A 15513-nucleotide genomic window follows, 5' to 3' on the forward strand; every position below is an offset into this window, starting at 1 on the left:
GGAGGTTACGGGGCCAACCAAGTAATGGCCTAGATTGCCGCTTCGGTTGCCCCCTTTTTTATTTGGATGCCGCTTCACTTACCTGAACCATCACCGATTAATCGGTTTGACAACCAGTTAATCGTCTGACAACCGATTAAATGCCAGTTAATTGGCTTGACCATTTAATGAACCCAGTATGTGCTATTCGCCTTAGTTAGGCACTGAGTAGCGATTAAATGGGCATTTAAATGGTAACTCGGCCGAGTTCTTGAACAATGGTCTCAAATGCCCAGGCTGACTGGAACCCCTCATATTCAACCCAAATCTGGGGTGGATACGGAGCGGGGCGGACGCGACCGGTCGCGTCCACCATGTCAGATCTGACAGCCCGACCCTAACAAAAATTGCACCAAACCTTACCTTTTATGTGTACGACACATTGTTCAACTAGGTTTTTGGATGATTTTTTCTAAGTAGATAAATGAAATGATGCAAAAAAGAGATCTCATAATTAAAAAACAACTCTCTCACTATTAGTAGGGGGCATCAATACGTGCCTTGAGAAGGGTTCTAATTCATATCCTCATCAAAGCGAGCATTGATAGGAGAAGTGCATCAATGCACGCAGTGGCATCTGCACGCACCGCATCCACGGCGCGCGTGGAGTCGCGATTCGAAGCGCCGAGCGTGCTAGTTAGAGTATAGGCAGATTTCTGAAGAGCGAGATGTGGCGTATATGCGTATTCGATGGGCACCACCTGACACACTAATCTGACACGAGCAGTACTCGTTCAGGCGAGAGTACCAAAGACGTCCGTTGCAATGGAACACTGTATAAAGTAAACACTTTTTCTCCATGGATGTATTTAAGGAGCATGCAGCCGGACCGATCCCTGGCAACGTCATTTTCCCACCACGCAGAAGCGCCTCCCCGTACTGATCCATTGCCGCTGTGCCAGAGCTCCTCGTCTGCCATTGATCATTTGCCCAAGGTCAGGACAAGATGGTTTGTGTCCGGAACAGACCGGAACCCAGGCATCCGCTTCTACAAATGTCCTAACCAGACAGTAAGTTGGACTGAACTTTTTCTATCCATCAAGATGAGCTCGTTTTTCTGTTTCTGCTAATTATTCAGTCCGGAAAAAATCGAGCCTTGTGAGATGCTTGGGTACTGAGGGGTACGGACTGAATCGAGCCTTGTGAGACGGCGGGCGGAGCCGCGCCATTGCCGCCTCCGGACGCCGCATCACCACCGCCAGAGCTGAACGTTGTGCAGGAACCCCCGGAGAACTTGACATCCGACAAAACCCTTTCCGCCGCCGGCTGTGCCAACCCTTCTTCCGATGGGCGCATATCAGGAGAGAGCGGCCGCACGACAGGTTCCCGCGAGGCAACTCCCGATGCTGCGGCCGCGGCGCCACCACCGCCCGGAACGGGAACCCTCAAGCAAGCCGCCTGATTGTTGGCCGCCGACGTCGATCTGCAGTACCGCCTGATTGTTATTTTAGTTTCTAACACAAAAATTCTTTATGATAATTTTTTTTGCTATTAAAGTTTCTAACAAAACAATTCTTTATGAAAATTCTTTTTTGCTTTTAATGTTTTGAACAGAAAATATTTTGCTAATTTTGGTTGCATAAATTTTATATAATTTTAGTTTCAATAATACTAGAGGTTTATAAAAGTTTTTTGAGTTGATTCCTTTTGCTATTGGAGTTTTATAAAAGCTTTTTGCTATTAGTTCATTCTTTTTGCTATCAGTTCATTATTTTTGCTATTAGTTCATTCTTTTTGCTATTAGTTCATTTTTTGAGATAAATGACCCTTAAATTGAAAAGCACTACAAATGAACTCTGAAAAGGTTGAAAGTTGGTATGGTATCATCATTTCACCCACATAGCATGTGCTAAAAAGTTGAGAGGGTTACGGAAAAAACTGGATGCACTTTGTATGCAAAATGGACAATCTCTTTTGAAGTATCAGGGTTTTGGACGGAAACTCATCTGTTACAAAAGGATTCCTTTTTGCTCATCCCACACACGTGCACCGTTTCCAATCCACAGTTGTAAAAGTTCTTCAACTAATGGCCTTAGGTACACATCAATGTCGTTGCCGGGTTGCTTAGGGCCTTGGATGAGAACTGGCATCATAATGAACTTCCGCTTCATGCACAACCAAGGAGGAAGGTCATAGATACATAGAGTCACGGGCCAAGTGCTGTGATTGCTACTCTGCTCCCCGAAAGGATTAATGCCATCCACGCTTAAACTAAACCATATGTTCCTTGCGTCACCTGCAAACTCCTCCCAGTACTTTCTCTCGATTTTTCTCCACTGCGACCCGTCAGCGGGTGCTCTCAACTTCCTGTCTTTCTTATGGTCATGTCTGTGCCATCGCATCAACTTGGCATGCTCTTTGTTTCTGAACATGCGTTTCAACTGTGGTATTTTAGGAGCATACCACATCACCTTAGCAGGAACCCTCTTCTAGGGGCGCTCGCCGTCAACATCACCAGGGTCATTTCGTCTGATCTTATACCGTAATGCACCGCATACCGGGCATGCGTTCAAATCCTCGTATGCACCACGGTACAAGATGTAGTCATTAGGGCGTGCATGTATCTTCTGCAACCCTAATCCTAGAGGGCAAATAACCTTCTTTGCTGCATACGTACTATCGGGCAATTCGTTATCCTTTGGAAGCTTCTTCTTCAATATTTTTAGTAGCTTCTCAAATCCTTTGTCAGACACACCGTTCTCTGTCTTCCACCGTAGCAATTCTAGTACGGTACCGAGCTTTGTGTTGCCATCTTCCCAGTTGGGGTACAAACCTTTTTTGTGATCCTCTAGCATGCGATCGAACTTCACCTTCTCCTTTTCACTTTCGCACTAACCCCTTGCATCAACAATGACCCGGCGGAGATCATTATCGGGCACATCGTCTGGTTCCTCTTGATCTTCTACAGCTTCCCCCGTTGCAGCATCACTGTATTCAGGGGGCACATAGTTGTCATCGTCCTCTTCTTCTTCGTTGTCTTCCATCATAACCCCTATTTCTCCGTGCTTGGTCCAAACATTCTAGTGTGGCATGAAACCCTTCTCAAGCAGGTGGATGTGAAGGGTTTTCCGGTTAGAGTAAGACTTCATATTCTCACAGATAGGGCATGGACAACACATAAAACCATTTTGCTTGTTTGCTTCAGCCACTTCGAGAAAATCATGCATGCCCTTAATGTACTCGGAGGTGTGTCTGTCACCGTACATCCATTGACGGTTCATCTGCGTGCATTATATATAATTAAGTGTGTCAAAAACCATTACAGAACATCATGAATAGATAATTAAGTGACTAAATTAATATAAGTTCACATCACATTAAAACCAAAGCACATACATAGTTCTCGTTGAACAACATATAGCTCTCCAGAGCATCTAATTAATTAAACCATACATTAAAACTATGTAAAACATTTCAATGCGAAAACAAATGCGATCATAATCACCAACCAAGGTAACAATTGATCCAACAGCATAATGATACCAAGCCTCGGTATTAATGGCATATTTTCTAATCTTTCTAATCTTCAAGCGCATTGCATCCATCTTGATCTTGTGATCATCGACGACATCCGCAACATGCAACTCCAATATCATCTTCTCCTCCTCAATTTTTTTATTTTTTCCTTCAAGAAATTGTTTTCTTCTTCAACTAAATTTAACCTCTCAACAATAGGGTCGGTTGGAATTTCCGGTTCACATACCTCCTAGATAAATAAAATCTATGTCACGTCGGTCGGCATAATTTTCATACACAATAAATGAACCAAATAGTTATAAAGATAATATATACCACATCCGAATCATAGATAGGACGAGGGACGACGGGGGCGGATACCAAAACTGTCGCACTAAATAATAAGAAGCAATAATAAAAGTATGAAAATTATACAACTATCTATATAAACATACAAGTAAGATTTTTTTCCTTTCAGAAAGAAGACAAGAACAAGGGGCTCACCATAGTGGTGCAGGCGACGAGATCGGCCCGGGCGATCAACGGCGGTGAAGACGGGGATGGGACACGATGGACCGCTAAACCTAGACAAATATTGAGGAAAATGGAGCTTGGAGGTCGAGCTTGGAGAGGAGAAAGCTTAAGTAGTGTGCCTCGGGCATTCCATCGAACACCTGGTGTGCATAGGAGGTGAGCTAGAGCACCGCAAAGCTTTCCAATGGCTGGCCAGAAAAACAGAGCAGTGGAGTGCTCTGCTCGCGGGCGAGGGGTTTATATAGGAAACTCATTGGTCCCGATTCGTGGCATGAAATGGGACTAAAGGTCACCCTTTGGTCCCAGTTCAAGCCACCAACCGGGACCAATGGTGATGGGCTAGGAGCGAGGCCCATTGGTCCCGGTTCGTCCCACCAACCGGGACTAAAGGGGCCAGACAAACCGGGACCAATGCCCACACGAGGCCCGGCAGGCCCCCTGGCCTCACGAACCGGGAGCAATGGGCCCATGGGTTCCGATTCGTGACTGAACCGGGACTAATGGGCTTACCTGGCCCGAATGTATGCCCTGTTTTCTACTAGTGCCTAGATACTTCAATGTCATCACAAGTATCAGTCAGTTGGTTATTCGATATGCATCAAACAACTTCAGATTCATAATACTCAATCTAACACAAAGAACTTTAAAGAGTGTCCCAAGATTTCTATCGGAGAAAGTAGGAAAAAATGTGCATCAACTCCTGTGCATAGATTACCCCAATGCCACCTCGGGAATCCGCGACTTGAGTGCCAAAACATACATCAAGTGAATCAATAGAACACCCCATTGTCACCATGGGTATCCCCATGCAAGATATACATCAAGTCTTCCCAAATCCATAAAAGTATTAATCCGATAATAGTGAAACCTCAGAAGTAAAAACCTCAATTCATCACAATAAGATAGAGAGGGAGAAACACCATACGATTCAAATATTTACATTGCTCGTGGTACATTCGTGTCAAATCAAGAACACGGGAGAGAGAGAGAGAGAGAGAGAGAGATTAAACACATAGCTACTGGTACATACCCTCAGCCTCGAGGGTGAACTACTTCCTTCTCGTTATGAAGACCGCCGAGATGATGAAGATGGCCTCCGGTGATGATTTTCCCCTCCGGCAGGGTGCCGGAATAGGGCTCCAGATGGGATCTCTTTGATACAGAGGCTTGCGGCAGTGGAGTCGAAGTTCTCGGGTTATTTCTAGGGGTTTCCCTATTTATCAGAATTTTTAGAGTTGGAATGACACGAAAAGGAGCTAAGATGGGCCCATGAGCCACTAGGCCACGACCACCCCCCGGGCGTGCCTTAGTGGCTTGTGGGGGCCTTGTGACTCTTTTGGTCCTCCCACTAAGCTTCGGGGGTCCATTTTGCTTCAAAAAAATCATCAAAAAGTTTCATTGCATTTGGACTTTGTTTGATATGGATTTTATAGAAAATCAAAAACAAGTAGAAAACAACAACTGGCACCGGGTGATGAGGATATAGACACGGGGTACGGTCATAGGCCTGACCTATATGTCCTACCCAAGGTCACTAGCCTAGAAGACAAGAAGTCCAAGAGGCAACGAAGAACCCCCGATCAAAGGTGTCGAGTGCAATCCACTCGACCAACCATATCACTCGGAAGATGACTCCTACCTGTTGTTAGTCGACCATATGAGGAATCACTCGACCTACTGAAGACCAGGAGTCACTCAGCACTGCAATGGTCGGACATTCACTCCATAGTCTTTAAGGTCATTAATAACACTTATGACTGGCGTTATCAGTAACGCCCCTACTTTATGTACATTAAGCCCCTTGTAATGAAGGACGACTGGGTCCTGGCGCACTCTATATAAGCCACCCCCTCCTCTGGGACAAGGGTTCGCACCCCCTGTAACATCACACATATAATCCAATCGAACGCCTCCGGGCACCGAGACGTAGGGCTATTAATTCCTCCGCGAAGGGCCTGAACTCGTAAACCCCATGTGTACACCTTCACCATAGCTGAGATCTCGCCTCTCCATACCTACCCCCTTTCTACTGCTAGTCTTAGAACCACGACAGTTGGCGCCCACCTTGGGGCCGGTGTCTTAGCGACTTGTTGGTGAAGTTGCAATTTTTTCGATCCCCATCATCATGGTTTATGGTGGTGGATTGGCTAAAGGCCGCGAGATCCGTCTCGGCGCGCTCGTTTTCATCGCCGACGATTCCGCTTGGCTTCAGGAAGCTCCCCTGGATGTCGAGGCGCTCCCCATCCGAGGGACGATGCACTTTCGTGCGTGCGTACGTGGCGTTCTTCTCCGGCAACCGTCGACCCAGTATCGGTCTGCTCCGATGATGTCTTCTCTCCCTGCTGTTCGCTGCCGCAAGCGATCCGGTCGGTCGCGGCTTCAGTGGTGGGTGAAACACGCGGTGGCTCAACATTCGGCCACCCATCAAGTCGCGACAATCGAGCCCGACGAAACACTCCACAGCCTGTTCGATCTGTCGACTGGCTCCGTCGAGACCGCATCAGAGTGCGATAGCAGCGACCCTGTGGTTGAAGTCTTGATGGTCGATAGACCATGTAGTCCGCCTGGTTTCGGCCGTGATGACAGCGGAGATGGTGGCGGCGATCCATCGCGCATCCACGAGGAGTACCATCCCGAACCCCTCTCTTCGCAGCAGAAGGAAGAACTACGTCGCCGCAACATGGATGCACTCCACACGCCCATCGTTGGAGAAACCCCCGAGGCTCGGGCCTTGGAAGAGGTGCGCTTGGCTAATTTGGCTGAGCACACTCAACTGGAGAACCTCCAGCACGCACTCGACAAGCGTGCTCGGGAGCGGATCCCTGAGTCCAGTCGACGACATCTTTTCCCTCCTCCACCTAAGGTATACCGCACTCCGATTCAGAATCTCACAGCTGCGGCCCGAATAGCAGAGTCCATTCAACCTTCCCAGTCGGAGGCTGGGAGGGGTTTGATGCAGATCCGGGCCTTACTCCGAGCAGCGGGTGAATAGAACATAGCAGTGTCTTAGTCGCGGAATATGATTCATAGCAGATCCGTGGTAGCGGATACTGTTCAGTCGGCCCACAGTCCAAGATCGCCCCCGCGGCGTGAAGGCCGTGAGCAGTGGAGTGCATCTTATGTGCCTCGGCAGTACGATGATAGATGCCTTCACAGTGGCGAGCACAGAGCACCAGTCGAACCAAGAGAGCCAGGCTTTGATGCAAGATCTATCCTCATTCAAGGTCTAGTCGACCGGAACAGAGCGCATAGGGAAGACCTTGGCAGGGATCGTCCGACTGGCAGTAGAGTTCATGTTTCGTGTCCAGAGTGTTTCAGCAGAGCCATCAGGGCTGCAATGATTCTCCCCAACTTCAGGTTGGCGACTGGAGTCAGCAAGTTCACTGGAGAGTCCAAGCCTGAAACTTGGCTTGAGGATTACCGAGTGGCTGTGCAGATCGGTGGCGGAAATGATGAAGTGGCAATGAAGCATCTTCCTCTGATGTTCGAAGGGTCAGCCAGAGCGTGGTTGACTCAGTTAACCCCAGATAGTACATACAGTTGGGAAGAGCTTGCTTGAGTGTTCGTCAGAACTTTTGAGGGCACTTGTAAGCAGCCAGTAGGGTTGACAGAGTTGCAGCACTGTGTGCAGAAACTGAGTGAGACTCTAAGAGATTTCATTCAGAGGTGGACCACTTTGCACCACACAGTGGAAAATGTATCTAAGCATCAAGCAGTGTGTGCCTTCAAGGAAGGTGTTAAATATAGAGAGCTGGTCCTGAAGTTCGGTCGGACTGGAGATATGACTCTGACTCGGATGATGGAAATAGCCACGTGGTACGCTAACGGGGAAGAAGAGGATCGACTCCGCAGCGGAAAGGGTAAACCAGTCGGTCAAGACGTCCGCGGGGGTAATTCCAATCAGAAACAGAAGCGTAAGGCCGAGCCTGCAGCACCCGACGAAATTGCGGCAGTGAGTCCAGGAAAATTTAAAGGAAAACCTAAGGGGCACTGGACCCCTAAGAATGTAAAAGATCAAGCGGGAAATGATGTGCTGGACTTACTATGTCACATTCATACGAAGAAGAATGAAGAGGGTAATCTGATTTACCCTAAACACACCACTCGGCAATGTCGACTCCTGATCCAGCAGTTCCGAGAGAAACAGCCCAGTGAGAAGGAAAGAGAGTCGGACAAAGACGAGGATGAAGAGGAAGACAATGGTTATCCCAAAGTCAATTCCACCCTGCTGATTTTTGCTGATGTTGAGAGCAAAAGTCGATTGAAAGTCATCAACAGGGAAGTAAATATTGTTGCTTCGGCGACGACGACCACATATCTGAAATGGTCGTAAACAGCCATCACATTTGACCAGTATGATCACCCGGCGCGTATAGCCACCCCTGGGAGGCAAGCGTTGGTGGTCGACCCAGTGGTCGAAGGCACTCGACTGACCAAAGTGCTAATGGATGGTTGTAGCGGCCTGAATATCCTTTATGCTGAAACCTTGAAGGGGATGGGCATTCCGATGTCCAAACTTAGCGAGAGAAATATGAGTTTTCATGGTGTTATCCCTGGAAAGAAAGCCGAATCACTCGGCCAGATCACCCTTGACGTGGTTTCGGTTATTCCAAGAATTACCGTAAGGAAAAGTTGACATTTGAAGTTGTGGATTTCCAGAGTGCTTATCATGCCATTCTGGGTAGGCCTACCTATGCGTGTTTTATGGCTTGACCATGTTACGTGTACCTCAAGCTGAAGATGCCTGGCCTCGAAGGTGTAATCACAGTCACTGGCAATCGGCAGAAAGCAAAGGAATGCTTCCAGAAGGGTTGCAAACTGGCTGATGCACAAATGGCAGAAGTTGAACTTCAAGAATATCAGAAGAATGCAGACCCAAGTGATTTGCTCCAAGCTAAGAAGCCTACCACAGATTCTGCATTTCAGTCATCTGGGGAAACGAAGCCGATTCATATTCATCTGACCGATCCCAACGCTGCACCGACTCATATCTCAACGACGCTCGACAGCAAATAGGAAGAAGCGCTCATCCAGTTCCTCCGTGAGAACTGAGACATCTTTGCATGGAAACCTTCCGACATGCCGGGTGTACCCAGAGAACTGGCTGAGCACCGTTTGCGCGTTGATCCCAAAGTAAAACCCTGTCAAAGAGCATCTTTGGCAGTCCACCGTCTAGAAGAGAAAAGCAATTGGCGAGGAAATGGCTCGGCTCCTAGCAGCAGAGTTCATCCGAGAGATCTACCATTCCGAGTGGCTTGCCAATGTGGTAATGGTCCCTAAGAAAGACGATTCACTTCGTATGTGCATCGATTTCAAGCATATCAATTGGGCCTGCCCAAAAGATCATTTCCCTCTCCCCTGCATTGATTATATTGTTGACTCGACTGCGGGGTGTGAGCGCTTGTCTTTTCTAGATGCATATTCGGGTATCATCAGATCCGACTGTATGGTCCCGATGAAATAAAAACATCTTTCATCACCCTATTCGGGTGCTTTTGCTATGTCACCATACCATTTGGTCTTAAAAATGCCGGCGCCACATTCATGAGGATGATTCAAAAGTGCCTGCTCACCCAAATCAGTCGGAATGTGGAAGCATACATGGATGACATTGTGGTCAAGTCACGTAAAGGTTCCGACCTGCTGACCGACCTCGCAGAAACCTTTGCCAACCTGAGAAGGTATGATATCAAGCTTAATTTGTCAAAGTGCACATTCGGAGTCCAAGATGGAAAATTACTCGGTTTCTGTTGGGGATATAACTACTAAGTGTAAACCGCCCAGGAGGGGCTGATTCACCCTCAACTATATTGAAGCCCATGAAGACCCAGAAGATGGCGCTTTACTGATGAAGCTTAGAGGCCTAGAGCCCAAAGGCGGATTAGGGCACATAGTTGTAAACCGCCATAGTTGTATAACTTGTATTGTAAGTTAGGGAGGTAGAGACCGAGCCGGACACTTGTATGAGCCGGCCTCGGGACTCCGTAAACCGGCTGGGCGTCAACTTGTGTATATATAGGGACGACCCGATGACGGTTCAGGGACAAGAAACAACAACTCAAAAGCCAGGCATAGCGTGTTTGCTCCCTGGCAATCCAAACCCCAATAATTCCATCACAACTAGACGTAGGCTTTTACCTTCATCATAAGGGGCCGAACTAGTATAAAACTCTCGTGTCCTTTGTCCGATTTAACCCCTTCAAGCTAACCCGTCGCGATGGCTCCACGACTAAGTCCTTTCACAAGGACATCTGACGTGATATTTCCATGACAGTTGGCGCCCACCGTGGGGCTATCGCATGATGGTTACGAGCTCTTGAAGGGCAGCTTTGAAGGACTCAAAGGGTATGCGGTTGGACAGATGACCAAGAGTCGTCGCGCCAAGCTCTACATCGACGATGCAGACTGGGGCCCTGATGCCGGCTCAATCGAGTACGGGTACCGGGTCCCCTTCGGAGGAATTCACGTCTTCATTGGCAAGATCGGTGAACCGGGCCCTGAGCCGGACATCTGCACCGACCTTGTTGAGACAGCTCAGCGTGCGAGTCCTGCCCGGATTCAGCCTGCATGAAACGTGCGTTCGTAGGATGTATCCATGGGATTGGATCTGAACCAGTGTTCGAAGGTGAGACGGCCGTTTATTCCAATGGCGAGTCATCCACCTATGAAACCGAGTCCCTGTACCAAGTTCAAGACGGCTTGTTCGAAGGGTATTCCGATGGCACTAGTATTCTGGAATTTCTTGAACAACCAAACCGAGTCGCAATTTTCATGGCCGGTACACAGCCAACCTTGCAAAACTCTACTGTAGCGGCATTGGGTTCCGGATCAGCAATCGAGGCAGGAGGCCCCACGCATCGGCCGGCTCAAGTTCTGTCCGGTTTGTTGGATGCCTGGACAACGTTATTAGCCACGACAGTTACTCCAGAGACTCAAGATCGGCATAACACGGAGGTTACCAAGCTACGGGATCAGATAATGCAGGCCAAGGAGGACTTGGTGGCTGAGAAACCAGGATGGCTGAGGAACGGGCCGCTTTGGATGCCCAGGCACAGAGGATTCAAGATGAAAATTATCGACTTTTGCTGGATCAGAATGCCTCGAATGATGTATTGAGGAGGAGACATCAGTCTCGCTTACTGGTGGATTATAATGCAATGAATCTCTTCAGTACGCCAGGAGCAGGAACCAGCAAGCCGGCGGCAGTAAACCAGACTACCGTGCCAAGGAGCGGAGCACCGGATCAACATCAGGTGATGGGTCCACCTCGATGAACAGACAACCCACCGCAATACACAACTCCCCGCCGGGTCACTTCTCCACGTCTTTGGACAACATGATAGCTGCAACATCCCGGCTGGCAGCAATTCCGATGGAGGGTGAGTCGTTAGCAGCTGTTGAGACGCGGCGGGCAAGGGATCTTCTTCAGACTGCTATGGTACAGTAGTAGGCTTATTCATACAGCCGAGACATGATTCACTCGACCCCCCGTCTGAGCAAAAGCTATAGCAGGCACATAGATGAACCGGAGGTGTCCAGTAGTACGCAGCGCCGTAATGTCCCTCAAGGGCCCAATCCGGCGTGCGGTGAGATAAATGCTCAGGACATGGTGGATAATGGCAGAGCACGAAGGGAGGCCGCTTTAGCAGCCCAATATGCGAGTCGTCATCAACCCGCCCCGGTTCAGCCAGCAGCATCAGTAGACCGAGGCACTAGGCTTGCCTTCCGCTCCTGGGGAGTGTCGTGTCTCATTCCGGTTCTCCATAATGTGCGACTGCCTAAGGATTTCATGGGTCCACGAAAGGTGACTAATTACACCGCCGATCAACCTCCTGAGGCGTGGGTGGAAAGTTATGAGATGGCGATGGAGATGATAGATGTGGATGAAGTGGCGTGTGCGAAATACTTTACCATGATGTTGGAAGGGACAACCCACACTTGGTTGAAAAACCTGCCCGCTAACTCCATCAAGTCATGGGACCAATTGAAAGCCCGGTTTATAGCAAACTTCAAGGATACATGCAAACAACCTATGTCCATTGTGGATCTGGATGCCTGTGTTCAAGGAGAGAACGAGTCAACAACTCATTGGGTGCGCCGGGTTTCAGAAGTCTTGCATTCGTCGGATCGCATTAATGCTGGCCAAGCAATCATAACACTGGAGCGTAATTGCCGGTTTAAGTCACTGAAGATGAAGTTGTGACAACTCAAGAGCCACTGCAATGACATGGGAACACTTATTGCAGCCTTGGTTAAATATGTCGATTCTGATAATACCAAGGATCCCGATTTTGATGATGAGAAACCGGAGAAGGGAAAGAAGAACGGCGGTGCAAAGGGACATCATCACAACAAAGGGAACCATGGGAATAACGGTAAGAGCAAAGCAGATAATTTGGATTTTGTGGCTAACCCCAATATGTAGCGTCGTAAGGGTAAACCGCCCCAGCGTGGTGGAGGTATGAATCTCGAGCCTCTGTTAAACCAGCCCTGCCCAAAGCACGGGACCAAGGAGGTTCCAACAACACATCTTTGGAAGGATTGTTTCATTATGAAGGAGTTCAAAGACTTTGATCTCTTCCAGTATGATCAGGGTGCATCAGGTGGTTAAGGTCCAGGTTTTCATGGTGGCGGCGGCTCAAATTCTGGATTTCAGAATCATCAGAGTAACCAGAACAACCAAGGTGGTAATAACCAACAGAATAATCAAGGGAATCAGCAGCAATCAGGTTTTTAGAGTCACCCAAAGCAGTTGAACGGCGAGCAGTATCATGTATTCACTACTAGCTTGTGCAAGCGCAATCAGAAGCTTCATAAGAGGGCAGTTAATGCTGTTGAACCGCCAGTGCCACGTTACTTGCGGTGGTCTGAGCAGCCCATTGTGTGGAGCAGAGAGGATCATCCGCCCCGGGTTGATAATCTAGGTCATCTGGCTTTAGTGGTGGCACCTCAGGTGGGAGGTTATAAATTTACCAAGGTGCTGATGGATGGAGGGAGCAGTATCAACATCCTGTATTATGAAACCTTCCGTCGCATGGGGTTGACAGACAAGAGTCTTAAACCGTCAAACACTGTTTTTCATGGTGTGGTACCAGGTAAATCGGCATATCCTGTTGGCAAGATAGCTTTGGAGGTTGTGTTTGGTGATGAGCACGATTCCAAGTCTGAAACATTGACCTTTGAGGTGGTGAAAATCCAGAGCCCATATCATGCACTGTTTGGACGGCCGGCTTACGCAAAGTTCATGGCGAGGCCCTGCTATGTTTATTTACAACTCAAAATGCCGGGTCATAAGGGGACCATCATAGTCCACGGAAGTTGTAAGATCGCTTTGGATTGCGAGGAGGGTGATGCGGGCTATGCTGAGTCAGTTTGTGCTACATAGGAGCTGAAGGTTTATAAAGACAATGTTGATCTGGCAGACATGACCCCTCTGAAGAAACCCACCATTGAGCATGACCAGACCCTAAAGTTCAAACTGGCTGATGAGACTAAACTTATTGATTTTGTTCCTGGCGATTCATCAAGCAGTTTAGCATCAGCACCAATCTGGATCCAAATAGGAAAGCGCCCTCATCGAGTTCATCCGTGAGAACTGGGACATTTTTGCATGGAAGCCTTCTGACATGCCAGCTGTACCGAGGGAACTCGCTGAGCACACTCTCAATATTGATCCCAAGTTTAAACCGGTCAAGCAGTTTCTTTGCCGCTTTAACGAGGAAAGACGCAAGGCCATTGGTGAGGAGGTAGCCCGGCTGCTGGCTGCTGGGTTTATCACCGAAGTGTTTCACCCTGAGTGGTTGGCTAATCCGGTGCTAGTCCTTAAGAAAAATGACACTTGGCGCATGTGTGTGGACTACACAGATTTGAACAAGGCTTGTCCGGTAGATCCTTTTGCTCTCCCGCATATTGATCAGATCATCGATGCGACGACGGGTTGTGAGCGTTTGAGTTTCTTGGATGCTTATTCAGGTTATCATCATATCAAAATGGTAGTTAAGGACCAGGAGAAGACATCCTTCATAACTCCCTTTGGAGCCTTCTGCTATGTTTCTATGCCCTTTGGGCTCAAGAGTGCCCAGGCAACTTATCAACGCTATGTGTAGAATTGTCTTCACACTCAGATTGGGCGCAATGTTTATGCATATGTGGATGACATTGTAGTAAAATCCAGGAAGGAGACATTGATAGATGATCTCAAGGAGACCTTTGACAATCTTTGGGTTTATAAGATGATGCTTAATCCGGAAAAGTGTGTTTTCGGTGTTCCGGCAGGCAAGCTCTTAGGCTTTCTGGTGTCAAACAGAGGCATTGAGGCTAATCCAGAAAAAATCAAAGTGATTACATCCTTGGTTAAACCGGCATGTATCAATGACGTCCAGCGTCTGGCGGGTCGAATTGCAGCCCTAAGCCGGTTTATCAGCCGCTTGGGAGAGAAGGCGATCCCTTTGTATCAGATGTTGAAGAAAATAGACACTTTTGTCTGGAGTGATGCGGCTGATGCGGCGTTTGAGGACTTGAAGCGGCAGTTGGCGGAACCGCCGGTCCTTGCTGCACCGGTTGACAAGGAGCCCTTATTATTGTATGTGGCTGCTAATGCCCATGCTTTCAGTGTGGCAATTGTGGTTAAGCGCAAGGAGCCTGGGAAGGAATATCCGGTTCAACGGCCGGTTTGCTATATCAGTGAAGTGCTTATCGAGTCAAAGCAACGATATCCGCATTGGCATAAGCTGGTATGTGGGTTTTTTATGGCGAGTCGGAAGCTCAAGCAGTACTTCCTAGGCCATCCCATCACAGTGGTCAGTTCTTCTCCCTTGGGCGATATAATTCAGAACAGGGAGGCAACTGGCCGAGTTGCAAAGTGGGCAATTAAGATTGGTCCACATGGGTTGAAGTATATGCCTCGGACAGCCATCAAATCTCAGGTGCTTGTTTACTTCATCAATGATTGGACCGAGTTACAGGCACCAAAGGACAAACCGGATAACACATACTGGACTATTCACTTTGATGGATCCAGGCAATTGGAGGGCTTGGGGGCTGGAGTTGTTCTTACTTCCCCTCGAGGTGATAAAATTCGTTATGTTCTCCATTTAATGTTTCCTTGTACTAACAATGTAGCTGAGTACGAGGCTTTACTCCACGGTCTCTGTGTGGCCAAGGAAATGAATTTAAGCCGGGTACGATGCTTTGGCGACTCTGATTTGGTAGCCCAGCAAGTTTCTGGCACTTGGGATTCTAAGGATTCGCTCATGGCGGCTTACAGACGCGAGGTGGATATTGTGGCGGGTCACTTCAAAGGTTATCAGGTTGAGCACATTGACCGGCGCAAAAACGAAGCAACAGATGCTTTAAGCCAGTTGGGATCTCAGCGTAAACCGGTACCACCCAATACCTTTTTAGATATCTTGCATAACCCGTCTGTTAAGCTGCCTACAGAGGAGGATTTAGCTGTTCCTGATCCGGAGGCCCAATTGGTAGCCA

The sequence above is a fragment of the Triticum aestivum genome, chromosome 3B (genome assembly GCF_018294505.1).
Source record: "Triticum aestivum cultivar Chinese Spring chromosome 3B, IWGSC CS RefSeq v2.1, whole genome shotgun sequence".
In the NCBI taxonomy this organism is placed as follows: domain Eukaryota; kingdom Viridiplantae; phylum Streptophyta; class Magnoliopsida; order Poales; family Poaceae; genus Triticum; species Triticum aestivum.